The sequence below is a fragment of the Leucoraja erinacea genome, chromosome 9 (genome assembly GCF_028641065.1).
Source record: "Leucoraja erinacea ecotype New England chromosome 9, Leri_hhj_1, whole genome shotgun sequence".
Taxonomy (NCBI): Eukaryota; Metazoa; Chordata; class Chondrichthyes; order Rajiformes; family Rajidae; genus Leucoraja; species Leucoraja erinaceus.
Window position 1 is genome coordinate 8,868,950 of NC_073385.1, and position 25,518 is coordinate 8,894,467.

The following is a 25,518-nucleotide window of genomic DNA, read 5'->3' on the forward strand; positions in this document are numbered from 1 at the left end:
TTTGTGTCTATAAGTAGGTGTAGTTAGTTTAGTTTGGTTTAGTTTAGAGATACAGCGCGGAAACAGGCCCTTCGGCCCACCGAGTCCGTGCCGACCAGCGATCCCCGCACACTAACACTATCCTACACACACACACTAGGGATAATTTACCTAATCTACAAATCGGTACGTCTTTGTGATGTAGTGTGGGAGGAAACCGGAGAACCCAGAGAAAACCCACGCAGGTCACAGGGAGAACGTACAAACTCTGTACAGGATTGAAACCGGGTCTCTGGCTCTTTAAGGCTCTGCCGTGACACCTGTGTACCTTTTTGTGAATGGCAGAGAAGGGGTTAATACTGAAGATTCTTGGAGAGTTAACTGCACTCAGATTATTTCTAAACTAAACTAAACTAAACTATGCAAAGAGAACCATTCAGCCCACACGGGGTTAATCATGACAGATTTTATTAAATCCGAAACTCCAATCCATAGCTGTGAGATGTTTTGTTGCCACATTGTATGCTCGATTGACTGGTTTATTGAAAAGCCGTTCAACGAGTCTTGCTACATTTTTCATCAAACCATTTCAAAAAAAGCCCCTCGATACAACATTTCATTGGTCATTTCCTATTCTGGTAGCTTTTATTCACCTTTGTGAGTGAAAAGATTACACCAGATAGAGCTGGCATTCCAAAATGCACTTTCATAGAGAACTATAGGTCAGGCCATGCTGAGAAGTTTACTCCTAAGATTTCCTGTACAGATAAATATTTATAGATTTCTTCTTTAATTATTTTCACTTGCCTTCCCAGCTATTTCTTTGCAAATGGTTCCTTTTCTCGGACTGATCGCACGTTTTTGAGAGTCTCGTATAAATCTAGAGGAACAGAATTAGTGAAAGAAAATATCCCTCAGGCTTAAACCGAGGCCTACTGGTACACAAAGACAATCAGTAATGATTCTTAAACATCCCAGTACCACTCAAATTTTACTACGCCTCTTTGTTAAGGCAATAGCTCATAAAAAGAAATTGACACACTGCAGCTGTGAAGTGACAAGAGGGGAGAAAGAAGGAGGAATAAAATATGATGGACTTCCTGAAAATAAAATTATAGGCCTGGAGATATAAAGAATAAGCACACCATAAAACAGAGCTTGTAACCACATAGCAAATGCTAAAAGGAGAGCATGTGTGTCAGCTGTACAGCAAAGCAGGGGGAAAATAGATGCCTGTCTAAGGTTTCAGACAAATTGATATCATCAAAATGCTCATCAATAGGAGCATAAACTGGCCCTTCCCATCTTCTGCAGTTTATCCCATTCCCACACCCTCCAAACTCTCTGCCAGCAGATAACACTAGTGTTGCCAACTTTCTCACTCCCAAATGAGAGACAAAAGGCCAAAATAGGGGACAAATTCCCGATGGCAATTCGTTGACCGGCTCGGCCAAGGCTGGGTGAATGATGAGTTGGCCCGGGTGCTGGACTGCACACCTAAAGCCCAGCCGGCGGGCCAGCTGAGGAGTTTTGGCCCGGGTGCCGAACTTTGCGTGTGACGTCATGCTGCCTGGTCCAAAATTCCTCAGCTGGCCCGCTGACTGGGCTTTGTGTTCTGTTGCACGCACAGTCCGGCACCCCATCCAACTCATGAACCGATGATCGGCCACGGTGGTGGTGTCGGCGGCAAACGAAGGTCCGAAGGTCGGACAGCTGGCCGGGCTGCCGACCGACGGGGCCACGGGCGAGGCGCTGCTGCTGCACTCCATGGGCTGCACTACGTCGAGTTGTGTGAGGCGGGGCCGGATGCGACACTCCGACCCGACAGTCTCCTCGACCCGAGTAGTAGCGGTCAAATACGGGACAAGGGCGGCCCCGTATGGGACAAACTAATTTAGTCCAATATACGGGATGTCCCGGCTAATACAGGACAGTTGGCAACCCTAGATAACACAATCCCTTGCACAGGAACCCTGGAACAGGAGAACAGAAAGAGGCTATAGGTTTGAGGTGAAGGGGAAAAGATTTAATAGGAACCTGATGGGTAACATTTTCATGCAAAGGGTGGTGAGTGTATGGAACAAGCTGCCACAGGAGGTAGTTGAGGCTGGGACTATTGCAATGTTTAAAAATTAGTCGGAGGGATAGGACAGGTTTGGAGGGATATGGGCCAAATGCAGGCAGGTGGGACTAGTGTAACTGGGACATGTTGGGCAAGTTAGGTCGAAAGGCCTCTATCCACACCCTATGGCACTATGAGGCCACTTAGTCCCTCAAGTGTGTTTTAACAATCAGTGATATTATGGCATACCTGTGACCCATGACACCATATGTCGTCCATATAAGTGAGTGTACCTTTAAAAACTGTGTGTACATGGGGTACGGCTCTTGGTACTTTGCCATTAACATTAGCTGGGCACTGACAACCTCCAATATAGGATGTTTTGTTGATAGCTCTACCTCTGCTGTCGTATTAGGTCTTACCTAGAGATACAACTTCATGTACACACTATTATTCAATATCCTTTCTTACCAAGGGGCGGCATGATGGCGCAGCGTTAAAGATGCTGCCTCAATGCACCAGTGCCCTCCATACCTTTCCTATCCATGACAAAGTTCTGATGAGTGCCATAAAATTGGAAACAAGGGGGAGAAACACTGAAGGGAGTTAAACATTTTGGGTGCACCCTGTCCATAAGTTTACCAGGTGAATAACGATTTGGCATTTTAAGTTGGGTAGTTAGTGGTTGGAACGGACTTGATGGGCCAAAGGGCCTGTTTCTGTGCTGCTTAACTATGACTCATTCAAAACGACAGCATGGGCCGAGGAGCCTAATCCGACACCGATGATACTGCAGTCTGACTTTCTTCCAGCCGACTTTTCCAGACAACTGACTGCCCGACACCCCAGCCTCTCCCCTTTCCCGAAACAAAAACCTCTCTCTACTCTGCAGGTTAATACAGGATGAACCAGACTACACCTACAGCTCCCCATGTTTTGTTTTTAATTACTGGCTTTCTGATTTTTGCGTTCAACTGCGGGGCCGTTGGTGGACGCAACCCTTGCCTCGTGATTTATAATAATGTTCAGAAACCATTCCCGTCATAAATCTTCCCTTTCGGGACACTGCAGATCTCTTCGGTTTTGATTTACTGTGGGAAGGGGGAGGGGGAAGGGGGGGTGGGGGGGGGAAATAGTTGCAGGAATCTTGGAGTGGTGCCAGCGTGCCCATCGGGGAATAGTTATGTGATTAGTACACCCCGACAGATTCAACGGTGTGACACGAAACATGTTGAAGTGCACTTCCCAGGTTTCCCTTCCCATCGAACAGATGGGTGCTTTGTTTCCCTTCAACAAATACCAGACATGCACGGGAGCTGCCGTTCAACGTGCTCCTGACAGATCCGTGGCAGCAATGCAGAGCTGCAGAGGCTCAGGTACAATAACCAGCCTCTCCGTCTCCTCTCAGCACCCCCTCTGGTTTGGGCCGCCTGACATTTGGCGCGCCGTCATGTCCGTCCATCCGTTCTTGACGCCTCCAGTCTTCCAGGTTCAGGACATTCACTTCTCCGAGCTCCCACCTTGGAGACTGCCCCTTTCATCTCCAGGAGATATCGCAATAGAGCCGGCAAAACGTGAAGGGAGGAACTGCAGGTGCTGGTATAGATAGATGCAAAGCACCTGGGAGTAACTCAGTGGGTCAGGCAGCATCTCTGGAGAAAAGGAACGGGTGACGTTTCGGGTCGAGACCCATCTTCAGACCATCTTGACCCGAAACGTCACGTATTAGAATCATAGAGTCATAGAGTGATAGAGTGTGGAAACAGGCCCTTCAACCCTCCTTGCCCACACCGGCCAACATGTCCCAGCTACACTAGTCCCACCTGCCTGTGCTTTGTCCATATCATTCCAAACCTGTCCCATCCATCTACCTGTCTATTCCTTTTCTCCAGAGATGCTGTCTGACCCGCTGAGTTACTCCAGCATTTTGTGTCCATCTTCGTTGTAAAGCAGCATCTGCAGTTCCTTCCTACACCTTTCATAGAAACATAAACATAGAAAATAGGTGCAGGAGGAGGCCATTCGGCCCTTCGAGCCAGCTCTGCCATTCATTGTGATCATGGCTGATCGTCCCTTATCAATAACCCGTGCGTGCCTGCCTTCTCCCCGTATCCCTTGACTCCACTAGCCCCTAGTGCTCTATCTAACTCTCTCTCAAATCCATCCAGTGATTTGGCCTCCACTGCCCTCTGTTGCAGGGAATTCCACAAATTCACAACTCCCTGGGTGTAAACGTTTTTTCTCACCTCAGTCTTAAATGACCTCCCCTTTATTCTAAGTCTGTGGCCTCCTGGTTCTGGACTCGCCCCACATTGGGAACATTTTTCCTGCATCTAGCTTGTCCAGTCCTTTTTTAATTTTCTATGTTTCTATAAGATACCCCCTCATAATTCTAAACTCCAGTGAATACAAGCCTAGTCTTTTCAATCTTTCATCATATGACAGTCCCGCCATCCCAGGGATCAATCTCGTGAACCTAAACTGCACTGCCTTTCGTCTTATCTCTGACCGAGTTTTAGGGCATCTTAGACCCTGGAACATAGAACAGTACAGGACAGAAACATGATGCCAAGTTAAACTAATGTCCTCGACCTGCACATGAATGAATGAATGAATGTTTATTGGCCAAGTATTCACATGATCCATATCCCTTCATTCCTTGCAAATCCACGTGCCAATCTAAAAGCCACTTAAACGCCACCATCGTATTTGTTTCTACTGCCACCCCTGGCAGCACGTTCCAGGCTTCCACCACCCTCTGTGTAAAAAAACATGCCCCGCACATCTCATTTAAAATTTGCCCCTCTAACCTTAAAGCACAGGAACAGGCCCTTCTGCCCACAATGTCTGTACTGAACATAATGTCAGGTTAAACCACTCTCCTTTGGCTGCATGTGATCAATATCCTTCACAATGTTTTGCATATCCATGTGCCAATCTATAAGTGTGCAGGAAAGAACTGCAGATGCTGGTTTAAATCGAAGATCGACACGACCAAGACTTCAGACTGCAGCAGCACAACAGCAGATGTAAATACAGTACACTGTAAACAATATAATAAACCAGAAAAAAAATGTGTGAGAGAAGGAATGGGCGACGTTTCATGTCAAGACCCTCTTCAGACTGAAGAAGGGTCTCGACCAGAAACGTCGCCTATTCCTTCTCTCCAGAGATGCTGCCTCACCCGCTGAGTTACTCCAGCATTTTGTGTCTACCTTTGACTTAAACCAGCATCTGCAGTTCTTTCTTACACACACACACACACGCACACGCACATATTTATCTCTCTACATCATCGTCTATATCTCTCGTTTCCATTTCCTGTGACTTTCAGTCTGAAGAGGGTCTCGACCCGAAACGTCACCTATTCCTTCTCTCTTCTATATATATACATAGGCCAAAGTGCATGTTCTTGTATTATTCTATGTTCTATGTTCTGAAATGATTCCTGGGAGATTAAGCTTCAAAACAATGCGAGAGAAAGCAACACTTTTTGTTCTTCACAGCCACGGAAAGAAAGATGGTATTGGAGCAGCACGGTGGCGCTGCGGTAGAGTTGCTGCCTTACAGCGCCAAAGAACTGGGTTCGATCCCGACTACTCGTGCTGTGTGTACGCAGTTTGCACATTCTCCCCGTTACTGCCTGGGTTTTCTCTGGGTGCTCTCCGGATGCAAAGACCTACAGGTTTTGTAGGTTGATTGTAAATTGTCCCTGGAGTTTAGGATAGAGCTAGTGCACGGGATAATCAGTGGCCGGCACAGACTCGGACGGCCGGGCTTGTTTCCACTTTGTATCTCCAATATCTAAAAGGTGTCGGGACACAAGGTGGCAGACTGTGGACAGAAACCGTTTAATGCACCAGAGGTTTGTGCAATCCATTTTCTAGACAATGTCTTCCATATTGCAACAGTGACCACGGTTCAACCTGTGACTCAGTGGCAGGAAAGTGCTTTTCCGGGGGCTCTGGGGTCATCTATTTTCCTTCCCATCAATTGGATTTTTCTTTCGAAAGCCAATGATGGAGTCAGGCCCTGTCATTCTAACAAGCCCAACTCCAATGATTAATCCACTCTCAAGTTTCAGCACCCAACCGAAAGAACCCTTTCTCATGGACTCTTGTGACTTGCGCCTTGTTACTGAGTTACTCCCTGAAGCAACACTGACAGTGGGGTCAGGGGGCAGTTCGTGGCCCCGTCCTCCTCCTTGGGGGGGGTGGAGGGCAAGGTTTGGGTCAAAGCTGAGTGAGTGGAATTAAGGAAAGGTGATGGTGGGAGAGGTTGGGGTCAACAGCGACCCGAACCGAGACTGGAACCCACGCAACAATTTCTTCGTCGTGAAATTATATTTAAAAATCTTCAAGCTCAAACGATAACACAAAGAGGTAAAGTCCCTTTATGCAGGGGTTGGGTGTGGTGGCCAGGAATTGCTCCATTTGCACACGTCTGTGGTGTGCATATCATGCAGAACATCTCCTCTGAATAGGCTCCATTCTCGAAAAATAAAATGTGCGACTTATGGGTTGCTATTCTGTATTATTGAAGCAGAATAATTTAAGTTGTGATTAAACCCTAAACAGCTGTATCCTAGAAATAGTTTTAGCATCACGTTTCTTAGTATAAGAAGATGCTAATGCTGCCACTTTTTAGTTTAGTTCAGAGGTACAGCGCAGAAGCAGGCCCCTTCGGACCACCAAGCCCGCGCCGACCAGCGATCCCCGCACAGTAACACTATCCGACACAACCTGGGGACAATTTACACTTATACCTGGCCAGTAAACTTGAAAAACCTGCACGTCATTGGAGTGTGGGAGGAAACCGAAGATCTCGGAGAAAACCCACTGAGAGAAGGTACAAACTCCGCACAGGCAAGCACCCGTAGTCGGGATCGAACTCGGGTCTCCGGCGCTGTAAGTGCTGTAAGGCAGCAACTATACCGCTGCGCCACCGTGTCTCCAATACATTGCATGAGGTATTTTACTTTGGATATGAATGGAGAGGGAAGAGTGAAGAAGTGCAACAAGTATTGTTAGGATATGTCTATCCTTTCCACAGTGTGTTTTCCAAGCTCTTGTTACTTTTAAGGGGGTTTATTACCCTGGCAAGCTCTAGTGTCATATTGCGGTGAGGCGGTTTTTTGCCGTAATGAGGGTCTGCCTTTCATAATCGGAAAACAAAACTGCGAAAGGTTCATAGCTACCCGAAAGCCACAGGCAAGATTGACATATCATTGGTGTTTAAATCATTTCCCAACAGATCAATACTAATTTGTAAGGACCATATGGTAATGGTGTACCCGGGCCTGGCACCGATCATGTTACATCCACTGCATTATGTGGATGTTAAAGGGTTAATTGTTTCCCGGGGAAAAGGCTCCGCGCACAAAGGATGGGCGACCCGGGCTGGAGACCTTGCTTGCCACTGAAGGTCAGGGTCACTGACAGCAGCAATAGGTCTATCACAGTGCGGCAGCTGACTGCAGGCAACCCAGACTTGGCTTCCTGTTGGAATGCATCTGTCGTGAAGGATTGGGGGTGGGGGAGGGAGGGGATGGTGGAGGGAGGGAGGGGTCATGGTCAGGTCCACAGCACTGCAACCTGACCCCTGGTGCTTCCTGTTGCGATGGGTAATCAGCACCACTCTCCCTCCCTTCCCCAGCTAGCACCAGCTCCCAACAATCCATATCAGTAACACAAGCTACTCTGCACGCCTGGATACTCAAAATCCTCTGCTCACAGCGGTAAAGCGGATCCAATTGATTTTTCAGCAAAATGCTCCACCATCATTGCAGTGTCCATTCTTGTTTAGCATGCAGCCTATTTACTGGGGATCTGTGTCCCAGGAATACAGCATTGTCAATAATTCTCTTTTATGAAGTACATCGCCCATGTGAGTGAATCAATCCCAGTGAGTCGAACACCTGATAGAAATTAATACTTCCACCAAGTCTTTTAAAGCACAAATTCTAAACCATTCTGTGTCTCGTCATTGTGACCATTCTTGTTAACCAAATCACTTGAACTGTAGCTCCTTGTTAAGCAAATACCTATTGCCATGTTACATCATTTTTTTTTTCCCCTGTCAGAGGCAAAAAAAAACAGTAGATGTCCTTCAAGGCATTTATTAATCTGAAAGTCCTTACCGTCATACTTACACGAATTACCAGAATGAAACCAGTTACCTCGGTACATGTGACAATAAACTAAACTGATTTAACTGATTAAGTCTGAATTTCTTTTGTAAGTTACTTACTGTGACTTGCAGAAATCCAGGAAGCAAAACAAATAACATCTTTGACTCTGATCTTTATGGATCTGGGAAGTATCAACATTTCACCTTTCGCTGTAAAATTCAAACTTGTTAAAGGAAAGTGCTTTCTGGATGGAAAGTTGAGCCAGATTTTGTTTAGGTTAGAGATGAAGTTACAGTTTAGTTTATTGTCACATGTACCGAGGTACAGTGAAAAGCTTTTGTTGCGTGCTCTCCAGTCAGCGGAAAGATAATACATGATTACAATCGAGCCATTTATAGCGTACTAGACCAAGTGCAGACCCGTTGGGTCTGCTCCCCCAATGGTGTGATCCCCCAACCCAATATTCCACCACGCACCCGTCTCCTCCAACGTAACTGAACCCGTTCCCAAATGTAAGATTCCAGCACTCCCCTGCCTCCCTCAGCAGTGGATTTAAAAAAAAATCCAATTTCACCTACCCTGCCTGCTGCAGCAGTTCCAATTGCAATATCAATTGGCCCTCCCCCTCCTGTTGAAGCACTTGCTGTGATATCCCATTGAGGTGAAAAGTTCAGAGTGTTCCTGTCTTGCAACTTTGTTTTGAAGTGTGTTGGAAGCTGAAAGGAAGTAGCAGCGAATCAAAAGGAAGAAAGGCAGCCGCATCCGGACGGACGGCAGGCACCGGCCACCTAGACTTTTATATAATAATAGATAGATACATAGTCATAGAGTGATACAGTGTGGAAACAGGCCCTTCAGCCCAACTTGCCCACACCAGCCAACATGCCCCAGCTACACTAGTCCCACCTGCCTGCATTTGGCCCATATCCCTCCAAACCTGTCCTATCCCTGTACCTGTCTAACTGTTTCTTAAATTTGGGATAGTCCCAGCCTCAACTACCTCCTCCGGCAGCTCGTTCCATTCACCCACCACCCTTTGCTTGAAAAAGTTACCCTTCAGATTCCTATTAAATCTTCTCCCCTTCATCTCAAACCTATGTCCTCTGGTCCTCGATTCACCTGCTCTGGGCAAGAGCCTCTGTGCATCTACCCGATCTATTCCTCTCATGGTTTTATACATGATAAGGGATTAACATTTAGTGCGAGGTAAAGTCAGCAGGGGAACAGGTGTTTCAGCTCACCGAGTACATGCCAGCCATCGATCACCCATTCCTTCTATCCAGAGACGCTGGCTGGCCCGCTGAGTTACTCCAGCACTTTGTATCTACCTTTGGTATGTACCAGCATCTGCAATTCCTTGTGTGGGAAGGTCTGAAGAAGGGTTTCGACCCGAAACGTCGCCCATTCCTTCTATCCAGAAGTGCTGCCTATCCCACTGAGTTACTCCAGCATTTTGTATCTATCTGCAAACCCTTTCTACATACTAGTTATATGTTAACCCACTTTCTCTCCCAGTCCCTGCACACTCAAGGCAATTTAAAGAGGAAAATTAACTTACAAACTTTGGGATGTGGGAGGAAACTGGAGCTCCTGGAGGAAATCCACATGGTCACAGTGAGAACATGGAGACATCTCAAACAGATCTTATCCATTTCGTGTCATGGTGTGAAGAGGTAAATAAATACCTTCTGGTCTTGATACCTGTATACATCAAGCTCCCAGTGTTGGCACCGCACCGTGAATTGATGATCTAACAGTTCCCTTCAACCTTCTAAAACGTTATAACTTTCAACTTAACAGCCTTCAACTTTCTAACATTTCTTATTTCTTAGGCCCCCTTCGGTCATGGCTGACCATGTCATGGGTGTCTCTAGGGTGCTATTCCCTATATGGAGGACGCCTGTGCGTGACTTTGTTTAACGTGGGGAGACTGGTGCACAGCCAGCAACCCCATGGTCCTTGACAGATCTGGGTCAGGATCCAGTGGCATGGAGCCCAAGATGACCGGAGACCCTTTTCTGCTGCAGCCTTCATCCGCCTTCCCAGCCGTTGTGACGTTCCACTAAGGTCAGCCATCGTCCTCCGCCTGTTCCACCGTTGAGGTCTTGGTTGAATTGCTGTTTGTCAGAGACCTCCCCCTTGACCTTACCGCCATGGGTGGCCCCACCAGGAGCGTAGCTCCAGACGGCATCGCTCTCAGGATCTCATATCCACACAAGCTTCTCCACCACGACAAGGTGACAATCCACGGACATTTATAAAACCACAATCAGGGGAGGCACAGGTGCACTGCAGAAGAGTTGCTCCCTTGCAGTGCCAGAGACCTCATTCGATCCTGACTACGGTGCTGTCTGTATGGATTTTGTACATTCTCCCCCTGACCACGTGGGCTTTCTCCGGGTGCTCCGGTTTCCTCCCACACTCCAAAGAAGTAGAGGTTTGTAGGTTAAATTGCTTGGTATAAATGTAAATTGTCCCCAGTGTGTGTAGGACAGTGTTAGTGTGCGGGGATCGCTGGTCGGCGCGGACTAGGTGGGCCAAAGGGCCTGTTTCCGCGCTGTACCTCTTAACTAAACTAAACTAAAGTAAAATACTCCATACAGAATGAAATCATTCGAGTTCCCTGATCTTTATTATTGAATTACCTCAGCACTCATTTCCCATCTTAATTTTACTCTGAATTTCACGCTGAGGATTAAGATGAATCACTAACACCAGGGCAGGGTTTACTTGGAGTAATTGCCTTTCCTCATTCCAATGTGTAGTGCAGCACCATCTGAATAAACAAGGCTTGGCTCATGCAGAACATAACTCCATGCCATTCCCTTTCATTCCAATTGGACAGCGGTTCTTGTCCAAGAATAACATTTTCTACTAAGCCCATTATTCACTCGTCATCACAACGTTATTTCCGTTAACCACATCAGTGCTGGTGTAAAATACTGCCTGACCACAAGCACGTGCGGCACAGTGGCACGGCCGATAAAAGCTACGCCGACCCAGGTTCAATCCTGACCTCTGCTGCCGTCTCGTTGGATTTTGCATCTTCTTCTTGTGAACGGCACAGGGCCTGTACTCGCCGGAGTTTCTAAGGATGAGTGGGGGGGACCTCATTGAAAATTGCCGGATAGAGTGGATGTGGGGAGGATGTTTCCACTAGTGGTTGAGTCTTGGACCAGAGACCATGATCTCACAATAAAAGGACGTACCTTTAGAAAGGAGAGGAGAAGGAAGTTCTATAGCCAGAGGGTGGTGAATCTGTGGAATTTGGGGAATGTACCCACAATCCTTTGTGTTAAAAATTACCCCTCAGATTCCTATGTGATTCTGTTTGTAGCTTGTTTGGTTGGTTGGTTGTTTCTTTGGTTTTTTTTGCACAAAGTCCGCGAGCATTGCCACTTTTCATTTCACTGCACATCTCGTATGTGTATGTGACAAATAAACTTGACTTGGCTTGACTAGACTATTAAATCTTCCTCCCCCCACCCTCACCTTATACCTATGTCCTCTGGTTCTCAATTCCCCGTACTCTGGGTAAGAGACTCTATGCGTTCACCAATCTATTCCACTCATGATTTTGTATACCTCTATAAGTCATTGCAAACCTGTGTGTGGTGGTGAATCTGTGGAACATTGCCACAGACAGCGGTGGAGGCCATATCAATGGATATATTTAAGGCAGATGTGGACAGATTTTTGGTTAGTATGGGTGTCAGGGGTTATGGGGCAGAGGCAGGAGAATGGGGTTAGGAGGGGAAGATAGATTAGCCATGATTGAATGGCAGAGTAGACTTGATGGGCCGAATGGCCTAATTCTGTTCCCAGAACATATGAACGCATTATAATGGTTTGTCCCTTGAAGAGACAAAGACCGTTCCAGCTGAGCTGCATGCTGACCACTGCATAAAACTTGCAACACATTACCAGGGAATACCTCACTGTCCCTGACAGTTCACTGTTACTCCGGGAACCCCAGCAACACTCGTCTGTAAACTTCACACCTGAACTTTGTGCCTCCAGGGTTTCAGGTCCTGAACTCTCAGCATGCAGTTGCCAGGGACATGAGTTCACTGACTGAATGCAAGTACCCCTCCTGCTCCCTTTACCCAGGCCTTCAGCTTGATGGAAAAGTCAAGTCTATTCGTCATATTGTAACATATTGTCATATTGTACATATCCATTCTCACCGCATGGCAACGGAGGCGTTTGCCTGACCGTAGCAGCTGGAACAGTCCGTTGCAGGGGTGGAAGGGGTCTCCCATAATCTTATTGGTTCTCAAATCGCACCTCCTGATATATAGTTGTAAATTGATGTAAAGTGAATGAAGACTCGTCTCCACCAGGCTGCACGGTGGCGCAGCAGTAGAGTTCCTTCATCACAGCACCAGAGTCGCGGGTTCGATCCCGACTAGGGGTGTTGCCTTTTACGGAGTTTCTACGTTCTCCCCGTGACCTGCGTGGGTTTACTCCTTTCTCCTTTAGGATGCATTTTAATAACAGACTCAGTTTTAGCCAAAGTTTTAACCGCCTGTTCCAATACTTGTGTACGTCAGTGGGCGGCACGGTGGAGCAGCGGTAGAGTCTCGGGTTCAATCCTGACCACGGGTGCTGTCTGTACGGTGTTTGTACATTCTCCTCGTGACTTGCGTAGGGTTTTTTCCGGATGCTCCGGTTTCCTCTCACATTCCAAAGACGTGCAGGTTTGTAGGTCAATTGGTCCTTAATGTGTAGAATAGTGCTCGTGTACGGGGTGATCGCTGACCCGCTGGGCTGAGAGGCCTGTTTCCGCGCTGAATCTCTAAAGTCTGAAGTAAAGTCCAAAGTTTGTTTGGTGTCCCTAATACAGGCATACGGAACGAAACGTGAGATGTAGCTGAGGTCAAAGATAACATCTAGGATGGATCCTGAGGCTAGGAAGCTGAGAATGACAGTGACCCTGACCTCCGCAGGGATAGAAGTCAAGACACACATATGTGAGGCTGCATTTAAGGTCACACAAAGTCACGTACATCAGTGAGGGCAAGGAGTGCATTGTGAATGTTTCAGGGAATTGGGATTAGAAAAAAATACGACTCTTAAGTAAGGAAATATATTCTCGTTGTAAATCTCACTGCTGGTGATCCTAGTGTGTTGTGCGACATTGTTCCGTTTAGTTTATTTTATTCTCACGTGTTTGTTGTGTGCTAACCAGTCAGTGGAAAGACAATACACCATTACAATCGAGCCGTCCACTGTGTCTGTAAGGAGTTGGTGAGTAAGTGGGATATTAGAAACAGAAACAGAAAATAGTTGCAGGAGGAGGCCATTCGGTCCTTCGAGCCAGCACCGCCTTTCATTGTGATCATGGCTGATCATCCCCTATCAATAACCCATGCCTGCCTTCTCCCCATATCCCTCGACTCCACTAGCCCCTAGAGCTCTATCTAACTCGCTCTTAAATCCATCCAGTGATTTGGCCTCCACTGCCCTCTGTGGCAGGGAATTCCATAAATTCACAACTTTCTGGGTGAAAAAGTTTTTTTTCTCACCTCAGTCTTAAATGACCTCCCCTTTATTCTAAGACCGTGGCCCCTGGTTCTGGACTCGCCCAACATTAGGAACATTTTTCCTGCATCTAGCTTGTCCAGTCCTTTTATAATTGTATATGTTTCTATAAGATACCCCCTCATCCTTCTAAACTCCAGTGAATACAAGCCTAGTCTTTTCAATCTTTCCTCACATGACAGTCCCGCCATCCCAGGTATCAATCTCGTGAACCTAGGGGAACTATTGTGAACGGTTTATCAGTGGTCAGTGTGGACCCGGTGGGCTGAAGGGCCTGTGTTCATGCTGTATCTTGTAGTTTAGAGACACAGCATGGAAACAGGCCCATCGGCCCACCGAGTCCGCAACTGACCAATGATCACCCGTACAATAGTTCTATCCTGCACACGAGGGATAATTTATAGAAGCCAATTGACTGCACGTCTTTGAAATGTGGGAGGAAAGCGGAGTGCCCGGAGAAAACCCACACGCAGATCACGTACAAACTCCGTACAGACCGCACCCATGGTCAAGATCGAACCTGAGTCTCTGGCGCTGTAAGACAGCAACTCTACCGCTGCGCCATCGTGCCGCCATGTTGTGTTATGGAAAACCGCCTTAGAAAAACAATCGTGTCAATGGGGAAAAGGGGAGCTGAGGGCTAGTCTCAGACTCGCAATAACAACGTTTTTTTCCCTGCAGGATTTTTAATAGCAGTCAGTTTATTTTTGTTACTGCAAGCTAAAATTATTAAGGGCTGCAAACGACATTGTTTAATAGAGTACGGTTTCACAAGTGTCAATAGAAGTGATTGCCTGTCAAGTTCTGCTGGATACGATCAGCTGTGTGAGCCACTCCGTTCATGAGTGGAACACATGGAAATGGTTTTTAAAGCAAACAGCATCGTGGAAACTGATGGCAATGGTGAGAATACGTTTGTGCAAAACGATGTTTTGCAAATATGCAAAAAAACAATATTCTCCGACCTGAAATTGATTCAATCTTCTAATCCCGTGCAAAGATGTTTACTTTGATGAAGTCATGCAGGAGTTATAGGATAACTGCAAGAGGTGATTTGGAACCTTGGCTCAGAGCTCAGGTGAGACAGTCTATCAGATATATTGTGTAGGAAGGAACTGCAGATGCTGGTTGACACCAAAGATACACACAAAATGCTGGAGAAACTCGGCGGGACTGGCAGGATCTCTGGAGAGAAGCAATGGGTGACGTTTCAGGTCGAGACCCTTCTTCAGACTGAAAGTCAGGGGAGGGGGAGACTAGAGATATGGAAGGAAGGGTAAGCTTTGATCTGTCGTTTTCACACCTTACCCTTCCACATCTCTAGTCTCCTTCTTCCCCGACACTCAGTCTGAAGAAGTGCCTCAACTCAAAACTCAAACCTATTCCTTCTCTCCAGGGATGCTGCTTGTCCCGCTGAGTTACTCTCGCATTTTGTGTCTATCTATTGAATATATTGACTCATCGAATGGCCTATCCTAACATTACTGCATCTTTTTAGACCATACACTGTGAGACCATTTTATTTTGTGAATGGATAGCGGAGCAAGAAAGGGTGAAAAAAAATGGCTCTGAAAACTGCAGCAAGTCTGAAAAGATGTGCTTCATAATGACGCCTAAACATACCTCTGAGGAATATTTAATAATACTTTTGCATGCGTTTTCATTCCGTTTGTGTACGGTGTGTCTAGTGTTAGCTTTGGATCTGGCTCTTGAAAAACTAGTTTCAAGAAGGGTTAAGTACATTAGAATGAAATGGAGATCCTGTAAAGATGAGGACAAGTAAAGGGCCTTGGCGATTTTTTTTTTCGGCGACCGACCGCTGGCGTCCTGTCGGGGTCACCAAAAGATTTTGAACATTTCAAAATCCAGCGGCGACAAAAAAAAAATGTTGCGACACTTGAGGAAACACCGTGCGTCAATGCGTCATCACGCCGCATCACGCCGCGACTTTTTCGGTGACCTGATACGGCAGTCAATGATGCTGGCAGTCGCTGTAAAAAATCGCCAAGTGGGACAGGCCCTTAATTATGCACACCAAATGTAGTAGTCAGGGATAGATAAGGTGGTCAGGAAAGCCTTTGGTACTGTAAACTGGCCTTCGGCTGTTAGAGTACTACATATTGAAACTGGGAGATTACGGTGAAATGTTTACCGGTAATTGGTGAGGCCGCATTTGGAGCATTGTGTTCAGCTGTGGTCGCTCTGCCACAGGAAGGTTGACATTAAGTTGGGAGAGCGCTGAGAAGATTTACGAGGACTTGAGGTTGCCGGGACTTGAGGGCCTGAGCCATAAGGAGAGGTTGGGTAGGCTGGGACTTTATTCCTTGGAGCACAGGAGGCTGAAAGATGTTCTTATCGAGGTGTATAAAATCATGAAGGAGTTTAGTTAGGGTGGATGCACAGAGTCCTTTAACCTGTAGGAGAATCAACAAACAGTTTAAGGTGAGGGGAGAGATTTAACAGGAACCTATGGGTCAACTTTTTCACACAGAGGGTGGTGAATGTATGGAACGAACTGCCAGAGGAAGCAGTTGAGGCAGGGACTATGACAACAAACATTCAAAAGACATTTGGACAGGTACATGGATTTAAAGGGATTTGGGCTGGTTGGACTAGTGTCGGTGGGGTATCTTAGCCAGTATGGGCAAGTTGGGTCAAAGAGGCTGCTTCCATGCTGTATGACTCTCGGGTTCTGCAATGCCTGAAATGGGCAAAGCTATTCAAGTGTGTGGTGATTACTAGACAATTGATGATGAATAGTTCCCTTTACCCATCACACAGGATTTAGAGGAAGTGTTGGCAGAAGCCAGAGCTTTCACCAATCTAAAAGCCTGTCACATGTATTTACTCAGCTGATTACAGATAAAGTAAGTCAACAATGCTTGCGGATAGTACACACAGAGATCTCCAGGCATGCAATAAATTATCTTATGGTGTGGACTCATCACTAAAGAATTTTCAAGCTCGATTGGACTAGAAACCACAGTATGATACAAACTTTTCTGGAGAATATTGGGATAAAACCCACGTACCAAAGAAGAAAATCTTTGATTATTAGGGCGGCATGGTGGCGCAGCGGTAGAGTTGCACGCCAGAGACCTGGGTTCGATCCTGAATACAGGTGCTATCTGTACAGAGTCTGTACATCCTCCGTGTGACCCACGTGGGTTTTCTCCGGGTGCTCCGGTTTCCCCCCACACTCCAAAGACGTACAGGTTTGTAGATAAATTTGTTGGTGAAATTATAAATTGTTCTGAGTGTGTAGGATAGCATGGGGATCGCTGATCGGTGGCCCGAATGGACTGTTCCCACACTGTATCTCCAAATCAAACTAAAGTGAAAGTGTTCAAATGGATACAAAATGAAAATATAGATAGATAGATAGATAGATAGATAGCCTTTTATTGTCATTCAGACCGAAGTCTGAACGAAATTGCAGCAGTCATACATATAATACAATACAATAAAACAACAATAAACACATATTAACATCCACCACAGTGAGTCCACCCACCATCTCCTCACTGTGATGGAGGCAAAAGTCTTAGGTCTGCAGTCTCTTCCCTCCTCTTCTCCCTCTGCGCTGGGGCGATACCCCCCCCCCCCGGGCGATGTTAAAAACAGTCCCGCGGCTCAAACACCGCGGCCCGGTGTATATCTTGGAAGACACAAAATGCTGGAATAGCTCATCGGGTCAGGCAGCATCTCTGGAGAAAACGTGTGGGTGAGGTTTCGGGTCAGAACCCTTCTTCAGAAGAAGTAGGTATGCCTTATCATAGAAAGAGTTTATCATGGACCTAAAGCGGAAGAAAGTAGATTGCAACCAGTCAGAAAAAGAATGTGACAGCAATTGTGGAGGCAATGCAAACTGAAAATAGGGAAGACTGCACATCTAAGCCAGCAGAGATGTTTTCAATCAAGAAGATTGGAGTTTACTTCAACTGAACCTTGAGTGGAAGACTGAAATGAAGCATCCTTGACAGAAACAAATCATGATTCAAGCTGAAGAGATGAAATAGTTGAAGCAACATGGTAGAATGTTGAACCAATTCACAAGTGTGTTACTCGGCAATGGGATGCTGGAGTGCTGCTGGAGCTATGTTGTATTAGGTCAAAAGGTCATAAGTGATAGGAGCAGAATTAGGACATTCGGCCCATCTAGTCTACTCCGTCATTCAATCATGGCTGATCTATCTTTCCCTCCTAACCCCATTCTCCTGCCTTCACCCCATAACCTCCGACACCCGTACTAATCAAGAATCTATCAATCTCTGCCTTAAAAATATCCATTGACTTGACCTCCACAGCCTTTGGTGGCAAATAATTCCAGATTCCTCACCCTCTGACTAAAGAAATTCCATCTTGTTTCCTTCCTAAAGGAACGTCCTTTAATTCTGTGGCTGTGGCCTCTGGTTCTAGACTCTCCCACTGGTGGAAACATCCACTCGCCTTTTATTGGGAGATACAACGGGAGATTAATTTGGAATTACGCATATAAAGCACCACATTCTTATGAGCGATATAACAGGGAATGTCAAAGAGTTACATGATCACTAGCATATTTTGGAAGTTGGTCCTATGGAGTTAATGGAAAAGTGACTCAATGCTGTTCTGGCCAAAACCACAAGCGTTCCTCTACACATGGGCTAAATACCGTGCCATCAAATAAGTCATTACGAAGGTCAAAGAAGACCTGTCGAAAGGTAAAATTTAAAATAATTTGATTATGCGAGTCACTCTTTTAAATTTAGTTTTAGAGATACAGCATGGAAACTGCCCCTTTGGCTCACAGAGTCCACGCCGACTCGCACATTAACACTATCCCACACACACTATGGAGAATTTACATATACTGTATACCAAGCCAATTAAGCTACAAACCTATACGTCTTTGGAGTGTGGAGGAAATCGAAGGTCTCGGAGAAAACCCACGCGGTCATGAGGAGAACGTACAACCTCCGTACAGACAGCGCCCGTAGTCGGGACCGAACCCGGGTCTCCAGCGCTGCAAGTGCTGTAAGGCAGCAACTCTACCGCTGCGCCACCGTGTCGCCACATATCCTTTCTAAATGTGTAAGGCAATGTACCTTTATGAATATGTGACATACACGGAGGGTGTAAATATATTGTAGAGTGTTGTTGGATGCATGTGTCTGAGCACTTCCCTGTATATGTTCCTGACGTTACATAATAAAAATACTGTACATATTTTGCTCTCTAATATTTAATATCAGCAGAGCCATGAGTGGTGCTTTGTGAACGCGTGCATTTTCCTTTTTATAAAAAGTCAATGCAGTTTCTGCATCATTGATTGTTCCCACTGATAGAGTATATTTGATTTTTTCAGGTGTAGATTGCCATGCAGTTTCGTAAAGTGGAAATTATAGTTGTGGAGTTATATACAGTGTGGAAACAGGCCCTTCAGCCCAACTTGCCCATCCCATCTATACTAGTCCCACCTGCATGCGTTTGGCCCACATCCCTCTAAACCAGTGGTTCTTAACCTGGGGGTCGTGACCCCCATGGTGGGGTCATTTGAGGCTTTACCGAGGGACATGAAGAGGTCATAAATAACATTCATTTGTTGAGCCCATTTTTAGGAACCTAACAAAGGTACATATCACACACAGTATTTTGTTTGCTTATGTGTGTACGTATGCCAAAATGGTTAAGAACCACTGCAATCTACCGTATCCACGTACTGCTTAAACATAGCGCTGGTACTTATCTTAACTACCTCCTCCGGCAGCTCGTTCCATACACCCACCATCGTTAGTGTAAAAAAAGGTACCTCTCTGGTTCCCTTTTAAATCTACCCCCCCCACACTAAACCTATGTCCCCTGGTGTCCGAATCCCCTGTTCTTCGCAAGAGACCCTGTGCGGTTACCCAAACATATAGAGGAAGGTGCTCAGACACATGCTGTGGTACAAGTCATCAGCAAAAGGATTTGATAGCCGGACTGCAAAGATTCTATAATCCGCGGCAAGACGTTCTCAAAGTAATACTGCTCCCAAACCAGAAGAAGATTATCATCTATTTTAGTTTATCACAGAACACGCCAAGTTCATGTTTTTCAGAGAGCAGTCAGAAAGTGTGTTGCGAGTATTTAAAACATGTCGCACAGCCATGAGGGTTAAGTCACGATGAGAATTGGCTCCAAAGGACCAAACGCAGTCGCAAAGGACATCAGCAAAACACCAAACGCAGTAACTCTCTAATTAGTTCCATAAAAACAACGGCAACTTCCCCAGCTTCTATGAACACAACTGTAGTCAATTCCATTTAAGAAAAAAGCCGATTCGAGATTGAAGCAAGCCAGCGGTTCCGATAAGGTTTGCTTCTAATCTATCGGTTCAGGCATAAACACTTTAAAAAAACAAACTCTGAAGTCCTTGCGAACTGTGTGCAAGAACCTGGCTCTCTAGAGTCACCCCCCCCCCCCCCCGACACCACTAACCCGACATAACTTTACACATTCGGTGTAAGGAGGAGGGGGGGTGTGGGGGGGGGGGGGGGGAGCTAGGCAGCAGAGGGAAATAGAGGAATAAATAGTGGGAAATGGCAAATTATAAATAGAACAAGAAGGCAGCATGGTGGCCCGAGAGGTTGCACATGCAATTCCCAACCAGATGGTCGTGTGATTGAATCCCAGGGGCACCTGTCATTCAGACTCTGTTGCCTCAGTTGGGTGAGTTTTTGGCAGCTGGGTCACTTGGTATGGTGCCAGTTGATAACAAGACTCTGCGTCAGAGGGAAGGGTGGTTGGAGGGTTGGCGGGGGCGGAGGGAGGGAGGGAGGGGAAGGGAGGGGAGGGAATGGAGAACAAAATCTGCGAACAATTTTAAGATTAGAAGACAGGGTGGCGCAGCGTTAGACTTGCTGCCTTTCAGCTCTTGCAGCGCTGGTTCGACCCTGACGACAGTTGCTGTCTGTACGGAGTTTGCACGTTCTCCCCGTGACCGCGTGGGTTTTCTCCGAGACCTTCGGTTGCCTCCCACACTCCAAAGACGTGCAGGTATGTAGGTAACTTGGTTTGGGATAAGTGTAAATTGACCCTAGTTAAAAATAAATTGGATAGGCATATGGATGAGAAGGGAATGGAGGGTTATGGTATGAGTTCAGGCAGGTGGGACTAAGGGGAAAAAAAATTTGTTCGGCACGGACTTGTAGGGCCGAGATGGCCTGTTTCTGTGCTGTAATTGTTATATGTTATATGTTAGTGTGTGTAGGATAGTGTTAGTGTGCAGGGATCGCTGGTGGGCGCCCATTCGGTGGGCCGAAGGATGTACTGGCTCTGGAGAGGCTCCAGAGGAGGTTTACGAGAATGATCCCAGGAATGAGTGGGTTAACATGTGATAAATGTTTGACGGTGCTGGGCCTGAGTTTAGAAAGATGTAAATGAGAAGGAAGATTTCATTGAAACATACAGAATAGAGAAAGGCCTGGATAGAATGGATGTGGAGAGGATGTTTCCACTAGTGGAAGAGTCTATAAGCAGAGGTCATCGCCTCAGAATTAAAGGACGTTCCTTTAGAAAGGAGATGAGGTGGAGTTACATTAGCCAGAGGGTGGTGAATCTGTGGAATTCTTTGCCACAGAAGGCTGTGGAGGGCGAGTCAGTGGATATATTGAAGGCAGAGATAGAAAGATTCTTGATTAGTACCAGTGTCAGGGGTTATGGGGAGAAGGCAGGAGAATGGGGTTAGGAGGGAGAGATAGATCAGCCACAATTGAATGGCGGTGGCACTCGATGGGCCGAATGGCCTATTTCTGCTCCTATCACTCATGACCTTACGAGAACCGGCAAAAGAAAGGAGGAAATGGGAGAAAAAAGACGGGGGAGGGGTATGGGTGAGGGAGTGGGGGTTGGAGGTGGGGGATGGGAGAATGTCACCTCAGTCATCTCAACTGCTCAGAAATGCTGTGCGCAGCTAATGGTACTGACAAAAAGGAATGTACTCTGAGAAAGGCTGTGACACTAGCTCTCGCACCAAATCGATAGTGGTTCCAGCATGGTGTACTTGAGCTTATGACAAAGGATTCATGACACAAGTGCCAGAAAATCAATAGGGTGATAGATACTGCACTTGGCAGACCCCATCAACATCACTTTGTTGTGCATTTGTTGTGACATTTATTACTCGGGCAATAAATCCCCCCCCCCCCCCCCATCCCTCTATAAAATAACAAATCGCAGAATCGCAAAATCATTATCCTGCCATTAATTAAGTAAGTGCAAGGAGGAGGAATAGGGAGGAGGTGGGCAAGTTGAGCTGGGTGACAGGGTTAGAAGTGGCTGCTCCCTTCTACCTAGAGCAGACTGGAAGCTACTGCTCCGTTCAATGGCAGTGCAGACAAACCGCTAATTTAGCACAGCAGTTCAGTCTGTTTCTACACTGAACACAGGGACGGCACGGTGGCGCAGCAGTAGAGCTCATATGTTCATAATAGACAGGAGCAGAATTAAGCCATTCGGCCCATCAAGTATATCACTACGCCATTCAATCAAGGCTGATCTATCTTTCCATCTCAACCCCTTCTCCCCATAACCCCTGACACACGTACTAATCGACAATCTATCTATCTCTGCCTTAAAAAATATCCATTCACTTGGCCACCACAGCCTTCTGTGGCAATGAATTCCATAGATTCACCACCAGAGTTGCTGCCTTGCAGCGCCAGAGACCCGGGTTCAATCCTGACTACGGAGATTTTGTACGTTCTCCCCATGACCTGCGTGGGTTTTGTCCGGGTTCCTCAGACATTCCAAAGACGGAGGTTAATTGGCTTGGTATGATTGTAAATTGTCCCAAGTGTGTGCAGGACTCGGTGGGCTGAAGGGCCTGTTTCCACGCTGTATCTCTAAACTAAACTAAACTAAACTGTCTAGTTGAAGGATAGTGGCCTGTGCCATAATGGGCCTGGTCAGTCAGTAGGTCCTGCTCATTCCTTTATTCCTCTTTACCTCACCCACAGATGATACAAAAGTCAGTGGCTTTGCTGGTAGTTAAGGTGGTTGTGAAGAATTCCAGCAGGATCTGGATCAATTTGCCAGGTGGGCTCAGGAATGGTTGATGGAATTTAATACAGAAAAATGTGAGGGGTTGGATTTTGGGAAGTCTAATTTGGGCAGGACCTACACAGTGAATGGTATGGCTCAGGGGAGTGTTGTAGAGCAGAGGGATCTAGGAGTGCAGGTGCATGGTTCCTTGAAGATGGAGTTGCAGATAGATTGGGTGGTAAAAAAGTTGTTGGGTACATTGGCCTTCTTCAGTCAGAGTATTGAGTATCGAAGCTGGGAGGTCATGTTGCAGTTGTATAAGATGTTGGTGAGGCCGCATTTAGAATATTGTGTTCAGTTCTGGGCACCATGTTATAGGAAAGATGTTGTCTAGAGTATAGAAGCTAGAAAGGGTGCAGAGAAAATTTATAAGGATGTTGCCATGGCGAGAGGGTCTGAGCTGTAGGGAGAGGTTGAGTAGACTGGGACTCTATTCCTTGAAGCGCAGGAGGATAAGGGGTGATCTTATTGAGGTGTGTAAAATCATGAGAGGAATAGAGCAGGTAGATGCACAGAGTCTCTTGCCCAGAGAGTAATTGAATTGAGGACCAGAGGACATAGGTTTAAGTTGAAGGGGAAAAGATTTAATAACATTCTGAGGGGTAACTTTTTCGCACAAAGGGTGATGGGTGTATGGAACAAGCTGCCAGAGGAGGTAGTTGATGCTGGGACTATCCCAACATTTAAGAAACAGTTAGACAGGTACAGGGATAGGACAGGTTTTGAGGGATATGGACCAAGCGCAGGCAAGTGGGACTAGTGTAGCTGGGACATGTTGGCCGGTGTGGGCAAGTTGGGCCGAAAGGTCTTTTTCCACGCTGTATCGCTCTCCTCCACCACGGATTTTAAGTAAACTCTGGGTTTTTTTCCCACATCTCAGACATACAGGTTTGTAGGTTGAAAGGCCTCTGTATTGCCCCAAGACTTTCCTTTAGAAAGGAGATGAGCCGGAATTATTTTAGTCAGAGGGTGGTGAATCTGTGCAAATTCTTTGCCACAGAAGGCTGTGGAGGCTGTCAATGGATATATTTAAGGCAGAGATGGATAGGTCCTTGATTAGTACGGGTGTCAGGGGTCATGGGGAGAAGGCAGGTGAATGGGGTTAGGAGGGAAAGATAGATCATCCATGATTGAAAGACAGAGTAGACGATGGGCCGAATAGCCTAATTCTGCTCCTATCACTCATGACCTTACAACCTTAGTGCGCAGGGTGTGGGAAAGACAGAACTAGGGTAAACAGCTGATCGATAGCTGGCATGAACTCAATGGGCCGAATCGCAGTGGTAGAGCTGCTGCCTCACTGCGCTTCGATCCTGACTACTGGTGCTGTCTGTGCAGAAACAAGAGATATAGACAATGATGTAGAGAAATAAAGAATCGTACACGTTCTCCCTGGGACAGTGTGGGTTTACTCCAGATGCCCAGGTTTCCATATAACCATATAACAATTACAGCACGGAAACAGGCCATCTCGGCCCTACAAGTCCATGCCGAACAAATTTTTTTTTTTTTTTTTTTTCCCTTAGTCCCACCTGCCTGCACTCGTACCATAACCCTCCAATCCCTTCTCATCCATATGCCTATCCAATTTATTTTTAAATAATACCAATGAACCTGCCTCCACCACTTCCACTGGGAGCTCATTCCACACCGCCGCCACTCTCTGCGTAAAGAAGTTCCCCCTCATATTACCCCTAAACTTCTGTCCCTTAATTCTGAAGTCATGTCCTCTTGTTTGAATCTTCCCTATTCTCAAAGGGAAAAGCTTGTCCACATCAACTCTGTCTATCCCTCTCATCATTTTAAAGACCTCTATCAGGTCCCCCCTTAACCTTCTGCGCTCCAAAGAATAAAGCCCTAACTTGTTCAACCTTTCTCTGTAACTTAGTTGCTGAAACCCAGGCAACATTCTAGTAAATCTCCTCTGTACTCTCTCTATTTTGTTGACATCCTTCCTATAATTTGGCGACCAAAATTGTACACCATACTCCAGATTTGGCCTCACCAATGCCTTGTACAATTTTAACATTACATCCCAGCTTCTATACTCAATGCTCTGATTTATAAAGGCTAGCATACCAAAAGCTTTCTTTACCACCCTATCTATATGAGATTCCACCTTCAAGGAACTATGCACGGTTATACCCAGATCCCTCTGTTCAACTGTATTCTTCAATTCCCTACCATTTACCATGTACGTCCTATTTTGATTTGTCCTGCCAAGGTGTAGCACCTCACATTTATCAGCATTAAACTCCATCTGCCATCTTTCAGCCCATTTTCCCAAATGGCCTAAATCACTCTGTAGACTTTGGAAATCCTCTTCATTATCCACAACACCCCCTATCTTGGTATCATCTGCATACTTATTAATCCAATTTACCACACCTTCATCCAGATCATTGATGTACATGACAAACACCAAAGGACCCAACACAGATCCCTGAGGCACCCCACTAGTCACCTGCCTCCAACCCGATAAACAGCCATCCACCATTACCCTCTGGCTTCTCCCATTCAGCCACTGTTGAATCCATCTTGCTATCCCTGCATTTATACCCAACAGTTGAACCTTCTTAACCAACCTTCCATGAGGAACCTTGTCAAAGGCCTTACTAAAGTCCATATAGACAATATCCACTGCTTTACCCTCGTCAATTTCCCTAGTAACCTCTTCAAAAAATTCAAGAAGATTAGTCAAACATGACCTTCCAGGCACAAATCCATGTTGACTGTTCCT